Here is an 11,402-nt window from a genome sequence, read left to right on the forward strand (position 1 = left end):
TTAATATATAGATGTGTTATTTACATGCATATGTTGCGTTTCTGGTTTAGTCAGAAGAATGAAACGTTTATTTTTTCCTGGAAAGCAGAAAACTTACGATGATTTTCCTTCAGAGCCTAAATTATAATGTATATCATATCCTAAGAACATTACACATTCATGCTTTCTGATAATATAATAAACTAACAAGCTAAAATGTACTTGCGGGAGAATTAAGTTCCTTTTGTTTTACTTTGAAAGAATCCAAAGGAAGTACTATTCACATATCAGTTCTCAAGCTTTACTCTGGTTGTATTTACATACTGAGTCCACTAGGGGCAGAAGGCTACGTTAGCATTTAGCTAGTTTCCCGCTCCTCGTCGGCTAATGAAGCCCTTGTTTCTCTCTTCGTGTTTCTGCTGTTTTATTTCTTAAATCTTAAATCTTATTTTTGCTTTAACATGAAGTCAATGTTTTATCTGTCATTGTGAACTACAAGCCGCTCCACAGAGATGAAAACAGCGCGCAGAGACTCTGAGCGGAACTAGCGATGCTAGCGATGCTAACAGACTCCAGCAGCTGCAGCTTGTTTTACACACAAACTGATTATCAGCAGCTGCAGATTTAAACTCTGATGCTGAACATCAGCGACTGTCTTTCGGTTTTCTGATAATCACTCATCAATTTATTATAAAACTAGTATAAAGCACAAAGGAAATTAATAATCGCTCAGAGATTTAATATTAAAACCAGTATAAAGGATTTAAGTGTGTAGTTACAATGTGTGACCACAAGACGGAGGTAGAGAGCGAGTCTCTTCCAAAAAATAAAAATAAATCTTAATCTGTTTTTTATTACTTAAATAACTCCAAACAGAGAATTAAAAGATGCGAGAATAATATATGAGTCAGTTAACTGTCAACATGACTCAGAAAGACTGTTAGTTTTTCTCTAAACTCCACATTAAGTGGAAATTAATTGTAAAAAAAAAAAAAGAAAAGCAGCATTACCATGACTGAAGTTCATATTTTGGCCACCAGACGGCGGAAATTCCCCGCTCTGAATATAGAGGTGAGTTTGTAGCGCTGCAGCTGGTTTCTGATTTCTGTTAAGTTGATCAGGTTTATATCTTTCTCCTGATAAATATTAATGTTATTATGGTCTGTCTAACGGACTGACAGCTGATTTAATATATAGATGTGTTATTTACATGCATATGTTGCGTTTCTGGTTTAGTCAGAAGAATGAAACGTTTATTTTTTCCTGGAAAGCAGAAAACTTATGATGATTTTCCTTCAGAGCCTAAATTATAATGTATATCATATCCTAAGAACATTACACATTCATGCTTTCTGATAATATAATAAACTAACAAGCTAAAATGTACTTGCGGGAGAATTAAGTTCCTTTTGTTTTACTTTGAAAGAATCCAAAGAAAGTACTATTCACATATCAGTTCTCAAGCTTTACTCTGGTTGTATTTACATACTGAGTCCACTAGGGGGCAGAAGGCTACGTTAGCATTTAGCTAGTTTCCCGCTCCTCGTCGGCTAATGAAGCCCTTGTTTCTCTCTTCGTGTTTCTGCTGTTTTATTTCTTAAATTTTATTTTTGCTTTAACATGAAGTCAATGTTTTATCTGTCAGTGTGAACTACAAGCAGCTCCACAGAGATGAAAACAGCGCGCAGAGACTCTGAGCGGAACTAGCGATGCTAGCGATGCTAACAGACTCCAGCAGCTGCAGCTTGTTTTACACACAAACTGATTATCAGCAGCTGCAGATTTAAACTCTGATGCTGGACATCAGCGACTGTCTTTCGGTTTTCTGATAATCACTCATCAATTTATTATAAAACTAGTATAAAGGACAAAGGAAATTAATAATCGCTCAGAGATGTAATATTAAAACCAGTATAAAGGATTTAAGTGTGTAGTTACAGTGTGTGACCACAAGACGGAGGTAGAGAGCGAGTCTCTTTCAAAAAATAAAAATAAAACTTAATCTGTTTTTTATTACATATATAACTCCAAACAGAGAATTAAAATATGCGAGAATAATATATGAGTCAGTAAACTGTCAACATGACTCAGAAAGACTGTTAGTTTTTCTCTAAACTCCACATTAAGTGGAAATTAATTGTAAAAAAAAAAGAAAAGCAGCATTACCATGACTGAAGTTCATACTTTGGCCACCAGACGGCGGAAATCCCCCGCTCTGAATATAGAGGTGAGTTTGTAGCGCTGCAGCTGGTTTCTGATTTCTGTTAAGTTGATCAGGTTTATATCTTTCTCCTGATAAATATTAATGTTATTATGGTCTGTCTAACGGACTGACAGCTGATTTAATATATAGATGTGTTATTTACATGCATATGTTGCGTTTCTGGTTTAGTCAGAAGAATGAAACGTTTATTTTTTCCTGGAAAGCAGAAAACTTACGATGATTTTCCTTCAGAGCCTAAATTATAATGTATATCATATCCTAAGAACATTACACATTCATGCTTTCTGATAATATAATAAACTAACAAGCTAAAATGTACTATGGGAGAATTGAGTTCCTTTTGTTTTACTTTGAAAGAATCCAAAGGAAGTACTATTCACATATCAGTTCTCAAGCTTTACTCTGGTTGTATTTACATACTGAGTCCACTAGGGGGCAGAAGGCTACGTTAGCAGTTAGCTATTTTCCCGCTCCACGTCGGCTAATGAAGCCCTTGTTTCTCTCTTCGTGTTTCTGCTGTTTTATTTCTTAAATCTTAAATCTTATTTTTGCTTTAACATGAAGTCAATGTTTTATCTGTCATTGTGAACTACAAGCAGCTCCACAGAGATGAAAACAGCAGAGAGACTCTGAGCGGAACTAGCGATGCTAGCGATGCTAACAGACTCCAGCAGCTGCAGCTTGTTTTACACACAAACTGATTATCAGCAGCTGCAGATTTAAACTCTGATGCTGAACATCAGCGACTGTCTTTCGGTTTTCTGATAATCACTCATCAATTTATTATAAAACTAGTATAAAGCACAAAGGAAATTAATAATCGCTCAGAGATTTAATATTAAAACCAGTATAAAGGATTTAAGTGTGTAGTTACAGTGTGTGACCACAAGACGGAGGTAGAGAGCGAGTCTCTTCCAAAAAATAAAAATAAATCTTAATCTGTTTTTTATTACTTAAATAACTCCAAACAGAGAATTAAAAGATGCGAGAATAATATATGAGTCAGTAAACTGTCAACATGACTCAGAAAGACTGTTAGTTTTTCTCTAAACTCCACATTAAGTGGAAATTAATTGTAAAAAAAAAAAAAAGAAAAGCAGCATTACCATGACTGAAGTTCATATTTTGGCCACCAGACGGCGGAAATTCCCCGCTCTGAATATAGAGGTGAGTTTGTAGCGCTGCAGCTGGTTTCTGATTTCTGTTAAGTTGATCAGGTTTATATCTTTCTCCTGATAAATATTAATGTTATTATGGTCTGTCTAACGGACTGACAGCTGATTTAATATATAGATGTGTTATTTACATGCATATGTTGCGTTTCTGGTTTAGTCAGAAGAATGAAACGTTTATTTTTTCCTGGAAAGCAGAAAACTTACGATGATTTTCCTTCAGAGCCCAAATTATAATGTATATCATATCCTAAGAACATTACACATTCATGCTTTCTGATAATATAATAAACTAACAAGCTAAAATGTACTTGCGGGAGAATTAAGTTCCTTTTGTTTTACTTTGAAAGAATCCAAAGAAAGTACTATTCACATATCAGTTCTCAAGCTTTACTCTGGTTGTATTTACATACTGTGTCCACTAGGGGGCAGAAGGCTACGTTAGCAGTTAGCTATTTTCCCGCTCCTCGTCGGCTAATGAAGCCCTTGTTTCTCTCTTCGTGTTTCTGCTGTTTTATTTCTTAAATCTTCTTTCTACTTTAACATGAAGTCAATGTTTTATCTGTCAGTGTGAACTACAAGCAGCTCCACAGAGATGAAAACAGCGCGCAGAGACTCTGAGCGGAACTAGCGATGCTAGCGATGCTAACAGACTCCAGCAGCAGCAGCTTGTTTTACACACAAACTGATTATCAGCAGCTGCAGATTTAAACTCTGATGCTGAACATCAGCGACTGTCTTTCGGTTCACTGATAATCACTCATCAATTTATTATAAAACTAGTATAAAGGACAAAGGAAATTAATAATCGCTCAGAGATGTAATATTAAAACCAGTATAAAGGATTTAAGTGTGTAGTTACAGTGTGTGACCACAAGACGGAGGTAGAGAGCGAGTCTCTTTCAAAAAATAAAAATAAAACTTAATCTGTTTTTTATTACTTAAATAACTCCAAACAGAGAATTAAAATATGCGAGAATAATATATGAGTCAGTAAACTGTCAACATGACTCAGAAAGACTGTTAGTTTTTCTCTAAACTCCACATTAAGTGGAAATTAATTGTAAAAAAAAAAGAAAAGCAGCATTACCATGACTGAAGTTCATACTTTGGCCACCAGACGGCGGAAATTCCCCGCTCTGAATATAGAGGTGAGTTTGTAGCGCTGCAGCTGGTTTCTGATTTCTGTTAAGTTGATCAGGTTTATATCTTTCTCCTGATAAATATTAATGTTATTATGGTCTGTCTAACAGACTGACAGCTGATTTAATATATAGATGTGTTATTTACATGCATATGTTGCGTTTCTGGTTTAGTCAGAAGAATGAAACGTTTATTTTTTCCTGGAAAGCAGAAAACTTACGATGATTTTCCTTCAGAGCCTAAATTATAATGTATATCATATCCTAAGAACATTACACATTCATGCTTTCTGATAATATAATAAACTAACAAGCTAAAATGTACTTGCGGGAGAATTAAGTTCCTTTTGTTTTACTTTGAAAGAATCCAAAGGAAGTACTATTCACATATCAGTTCTCAAGCTTTACTCTGGTTGTATTTACATACTGAGTCCACTAGGGGGCAGAAGGCTACGTTAGCAGTTAGCTATTTTCCCGCTCCACGTCGGCTAATGAAGCCCTTGTTTCTCTCTTCGTGTTTCTGCTGTTTTATTTCTTAAATCTTCTTTCTACTTTAACATGAAGTCAATGTTTTATCTGTCATTGTGAACTACAAGCAGCTCCACAGAGATGAAAACAGCGCGCAGAGACTCTGAGCGGAACTAGCGATGCTAGCGATGCTAACAGACTCCAGCAGCAGCAGCTTGTTTTACACACAAACTGATTATCAGCAGCTGCAGATTTAAACTCTGATGCTGAACATCAGCGACTGTCTTTCGGTTCACTGATAATCACTCATCAATTTATTATAAAACTAGTATAAAGGACAAAGGAAATTAATAATCGCTCAGAGATGTAATATTAAAACCAGTATAAAGGATTTAAGTGTGTAGTTACAGTGTGTGACCACAAGACGGAGGTAGAGAGCGAGTCTCTTTCAAAAAATAAAAATAAAACTTAATCTGTTTTTTATTACTTAAATAACTCCAAACAGAGAATTAAAATATGCGAGAATAATATATGAGTCAGTAAACTGTCAACATGACTCAGAAAGACTGTTAGTTTTTCTCTAAACTCCACATTAAGTGGAAATTAATTGTAAAAAAAAAAGAAAAGCAGCATTACCATGACTGAAGTTCATACTTTGGCCACCAGACGGCGGAAATTCCCCGCTCTGAATATAGAGGTGAGTTTGTAGCGCTGCAGCTGGTTTCTGATTTCTGTTAAGTTGATCAGGTTTATATCTTTCTCCTGATAAATATTAATGTTATTATGGTCTGTCTAACAGACTGACAGCTGATTTAATATATAGATGTGTTATTTACATGCATATGTTGCGTTTCTGGTTTAGTCAGAAGAATGAAACGTTTATTTTTTCCTGGAAAGCAGAAAACTTACGATGATTTTCCTTCAGAGCCTAAATTATAATGTATATCATATCCTAAGAACATTACACATTCATGCTTTCTGATAATATAATAAACTAACAAGCTAAAATGTACTTGCGGGAGAATTAAGTTCCTTTTGTTTTACTTTGAAAGAATCCAAAGGAAGTACTATTCACATATCAGTTCTCAAGCTTTACTCTGGTTGTATTTACATACTGAGTCCACTAGGGGGCAGAAGGCTACGTTAGCAGTTAGCTATTTTCCGCCCACGGCTAATGAAGCCCTTGTTTCTCTCTTCGTGTTTCTGCTGTTTTATTTCTTAAATCTTCTTTCTACTTTAACATGAAGTCAATGTTTTATCTGTCATTGTGAACTACAAGCAGCTCCACAGAGATGAAAACAGCGCGCAGAGACTCTGAGCGGAACTAGCGATGCTAGCGATGCTAACAGACTCCAGCAGCTGCAGCTTGTTTTACACACAAACTGATTATCAGCAGCTGCAGATTTAAACTCTGATGCTGAACATCAGCGACTGTCTTTCGGTTTTCTGATAATCACTCATCAATTTATTATAAAACTAGTATAAAGGACAAAGGAAATTAATAATCGCTCAGAGATTTAATATTAAAACCAGTATAAAGGATTTAAGTGTGTAGTTACAGTGTGTGACCACAAGACGGAGGTAGAGAGCGAGTCTCTTCCAAAAAATAAAAATAAATCTTAATCTGTTTTTTATTACTTAAATAACTCCAAACAGAGAATTAAAAGATGCGAGAATAATATATGAGTCAGTAAACTGTCAACATGACTCAGAAAGACTGTTAGTTTTTCTCTAAACTCCACATTAAGTGGAAATTAATTGTAAAAAAAAAAGAAAAGCAGCATTACCATGACTGAAGTTCATACTTTGGCCACCAGACGGCGGAAATTCCCCGCTCTGAATATAGAGGTGAGTTTGTAGCGCTGCAGCTGGTTTCTGATTTCTGTTAAGTTGATCAGGTTTATATCTTTCTCCTGATAAATATTAATGTTATTATGGTCTGTCTAACGGACTGACAGCTGATTTAATATATAGATGTGTTATTTACATGCATATGTTGCGTTTCTGGTTTAGTCAGAAGAATGAAACGTTTATTTTTTTGTGGAGAGCAGAAAACTTACGATAATTTCCTCTCAGAGCCCAAATTATAATGTATATTGTGATGTCTTAACAAACAGAGGAGGCTCGGACCATGTTCGTAACTCTTTATTGTTGTGCTAACCTCTTGGTAACTACAGAGAGAGAGTGCTGCACGTCACAGAATACAAGGACTGTACCAACTCAGGTAACCACAGGGGTAAATACACCACATCATCCCCCTTTTAGATGGAAATACAATTTTTATCTACATACCCTAAATAAACTAAAGGTCACTCATTTCAGCTTAAGTGCATTTTCATGTAGAACCAAACAATAACTCAAACGTATATTTACTTGATACTCAAAACATTTTTTTTTTCTTTTCTGTTTACCTCTGCATCCAACTCAGATGTAACCCTTAATGCAATAAGAATAATAACAGAACATAAGATGTATAACTGTTATGCCTAAATAAACACAAGGCTATTCATAATATCGTTTTGGCGTCTTCCGTGTTCGTGTGGAACGCCTCAAAACCACTGAAGGATCTGGGGAAACAGGAGGGTGCACCCCAGAGTCCAAATCACTTTGTTTGGGTGTAATGTTTACATCATTTTGCTCTTGTGTTGGTGTTTCACTGTCCTCAATATCTGGTTCAGCTACAGCTTGGGTACGAAGCTGATCTCCATGTCGTCTGTGCACAGTGTTTGAGTACCGCTCTTTCACTTCATAAGAGACTGGACCAGTTTGTCTTACAACCTGCCCAGGTATCCACTTGTGAACTCCTCCCCCTGTGTTGCGAAGATAAACAGCATCATCAACAGAAAAAGAGCGGTCCACGGCAGTGAAGTCATGCTGAGCCTTTTGTCGATACTGCTTCCTGCGAACAGTCTCCTTGGTGTTAGGTTTGATGAAATCCAGTCGGGTGCGGATGTGTCTGCGCAAGAACACGTCAGCTGGAGACTGGCCCGTCGTGCAGTTTGGCGTAACACGGTACTGTAGCAAAAACAATGAAAGTTTGTCCTCAATGTTGCCTGATTGGCTGGCAAGCTTTTTCATGCCCACTTTAAATGTCTGCACAAATCTCTCAGCCAAACCATTAGTGGCAGGGTGTCCTGGTGCACTCGTTGTGTGCAAAATGCCATTTTGTGCCACAAACGTTTGGAACTCTGCAGATGTAAAAGTGGTAGCATTATCTGTGACTATTTGTTCAGGAAGTCCATACGAAGCAAACAGTCTCTTCAACTTCGTAATTGTGGCTTGTGATGTGATGTGTGGCATACGAAACACCTCCAACCACTTCGAATACGAATCAACCACAACCATAAACATGCTTTCGAGGAAAGGTCCAGCAAAGTCGATATGCAGTCTTTTCCAGGATTCACCAGGGAACTCCCAGGGATGCAATGGAACATGCTGCGGCATCTTCTGTTCCAGTTGACATGTTTCACACGTTTTGCAAACCTGTTCCAGGTCATGATCCAGGTTTGGCCACCAAACATATTTGCGAGCTAAGGCCTTGGATTTTACGATGCCTTGGTGACCAGAGTGAATCTCATTTAACACAGTCTTTCTCATTTTAGAGGGTATAATCACTCTGGTTCCCCACAAAACACAACCCCTCTCAGTTGAAAGCTCACTCCTCTTGTTGTGATAAGCCTTTAAAGTCTCATCCGTAACAGAGGGCCAACCTTCCATGACATACTGGTAAACCTTTGACAAGTCCATGTCTGTGCGTGTGGCCCGAGCAACCTGGGTCGCATTTAGTGGAGCCCCTTCCAAATGCACAGTTAGCAGTGAGTTTACCGCTGCTGAACTCAATGCTGTTCCAGAGTCGCTTGCTTCCGGCAGAGGACAGCGAGAAAGCCCATCTGCATTGCTATGTTCTGCTGATTTTTTGAAAACAATGTGGTAATCATATGCTGACAATATGATAGCCCATCTTTGAATGCGTGCTGCAGCTAAAGTAGGTAGGGTCTTGTGCTCCCCAAAAAGCGTCAGCAGGGGGCGATGGTCTGTTGCTAAGGTGAAATGCCTACCCCATAGGTACTGGTGAAACTTTTTTACTCCATAAATCAGACCAAGAGCCTCTTTTTCTATTTGAGAGTACTTTTTTTCTGCTGGGGACAGTGTTCGGGAAGCGTATGCTATTGGTCGCTCCTCCCCACTCGGCATTGTGTGCTGTATAACAGCACCGATGCCATATGCAAGCATCCTGCACGCTAAAGAGAGAGGCAGGTTGGAGTCATAATGCGCCAGTACCCGATCACTTGTCAGCAGACCTTTGCACCTATCGAACGCTGCCTGCTCCAGTGCAGTCCATCTCCAAGTCACACTGTCTTTCAGTAACTTGTAAAGTGGAGCCAGGGCTGTGCTTTGCATTGGCACAAATCTCCCATAATAGTTAACAAGTCCCAGGAACGCTTGAAGTTCTTTCACATTACTAGGAGCAGGAGCGTCCTGTATTGCCCTCACCTTTTCTTCTGAAGGGTGGACTCCATGTTCATCCAAAACGTGTCCCAGAAATTCAATTTGTGGCTTGTTAAACTCACACTTGGAACGCTTTTACTCAGACCATTCTCCTGAAGGCGTTGCAGGACCTTCTCCAGGTTGCTCAGATGTTCTGCTGTTGAGCATCCAGTGATGAGCAAGTCATCCAGGTAGACCACCACTGGTAATCCTTTCATAATGTTTTCCATAATTCGCTGGAAAATTGATGGAGCTGTACTGATTCCAAAAGGAAGTCTGTTGTAAACGAACAGTCCTTTATGAGTATTGATAGTTGTGTACTTCTTGGAATCCTCATTCAACAGAACTTGTTGATAGGCTGCTGCCAGATCTATCTTTGAAAAGTACTTTCCCCCCCTGAGTGTTGCCAATAGTTCCTCCAAACGTGGTAGAGGGTATGTATCAGCTTCAAGGGCTTGGTTCACTGACACTTTGTAATCTCCACACAAGCGAATAGAAGCGTCCCTCTTTAGCACTGGCACTATCGGTGCTGCCCACTCGCTGTGTTTCACAGGTGTAATAATGTTACACTTTTCCAGTCTTTCGAGTTCTTTTCCACCTTTTCCTTCATCGCGAAAGGAAGAGGCCTGTGTTTATTAAATTTGGGCAGCATCTCAGGTTTGACCACAATGGTAGCTTTAATGTCCTTCAATGTGCCTAACTCCTCCTTGAATACATCACTATAAGTATCCAAAAGCTCATTGAGTGATAAGTGTTTTGGCACACCCACATACTTAATCTGCTGCCAATTAAGTCGGAGTTTTGTCAACCAGTTCCTTCCACATAGTGATGCGCCATGTCCCTTTACAACCAAAAGTGGCAAAATTAGAGCTTGGTCTTCATACACTACTTTTGCTACCAGCTGTCCCAAGACACAAATACGTCCTCCATTGTAAGCTTTGAGCTTCACTTTAGCTGGCTGCAAGGGCAGGTGAGAGAACTTTTTCAAGTATGTAGGATATGAAATGACACTTTTTGCTGCTCCTGTGTCAATTTCCATTTCCAAATCCATATTGTCTATTGCAAATGTTGCTTTATATCTTTCATCATCCTCAGCAGTAACAGTCAAAAGGGCTAACTCCTCTTCTGGGTCTTCCTCAGCCATCACATACTTTGTGTCTCTGCTGCTCCTGCTCGGCACACTCTTTTCATGACTCTTTTGCACTTTAGCTCGACATGCTTTCCTAATGTGTCCAATCTTTCCACAATTATGGCATTTAGTCTCTTTAAAATGACATTCATTTGCATTATGATTTTTCCCTTTGCATCTGTAGCACATATTTGTTTTTACTGGCCTCACCTTGTGAATGTTTGCCTCACTAGACCATTCACCCTCCGCGCCTCTAAGCTGTCGAGTGTCTCTGTCTGCAGTCTCCATATTGAGAGCAATCTCAAAAGCTTTGGCGAAAGTCAGTCGGTCCTCTGAAAGTAACCTCCTCTGGCACGCTTCATTTTTGATTCCACTTACGAACCGATCCCTCAGTGCAGAATCCAGCGACGCACCAAAATCACAGTTAGCTGCTTGTTGTTTTAGCTCTGCGACATACTGGGCAACAGTCTGACTCGTCTTTTGGTTGCATCTATTAAAACGGAAACGTTCAGCAACTAATATGGGCTTGGGTTCGTAGTGTTCTTTCAAAATGTCCACAATCTCACCAAATGTCTTGTCTTTTGGTTTTCCAGGCTGTACTAAGTAGTACTAGTACTGACACTTGACGTCTTCTCTCCACCGAAAAGTATCCTCGTCGCCAGATGTGATGTCTTAACAAACAGAGGAGGCTCGGACCATGTTCGTAACTCTTTATTGTTGTGCTAACCTCTTGGTAACTACAGAGAGAGAGTGCTGCACGTCACAGAATACAAGGACTGTACCAACTCAGGTAACCACAG

The 11,402-nt window shown here is 38.8% G+C and overlaps 1 pseudogene; it reads right to left on the reverse strand.

Moving 5' to 3' along the window:
- Window positions 1-7,114: 7,114 nt before the first annotated feature.
- On the reverse strand, window positions 7,115-11,180 carry LOC122827326 (annotated as a pseudogene).
- Window positions 11,181-11,402: the final 222 nt, after the last annotated feature.

This window comes from Gambusia affinis, linkage group LG24 (assembly GCF_019740435.1).
Source record: "Gambusia affinis linkage group LG24, SWU_Gaff_1.0, whole genome shotgun sequence".
Lineage (NCBI taxonomy): Eukaryota > Metazoa > Chordata > Actinopteri > Cyprinodontiformes > Poeciliidae > Gambusia > Gambusia affinis.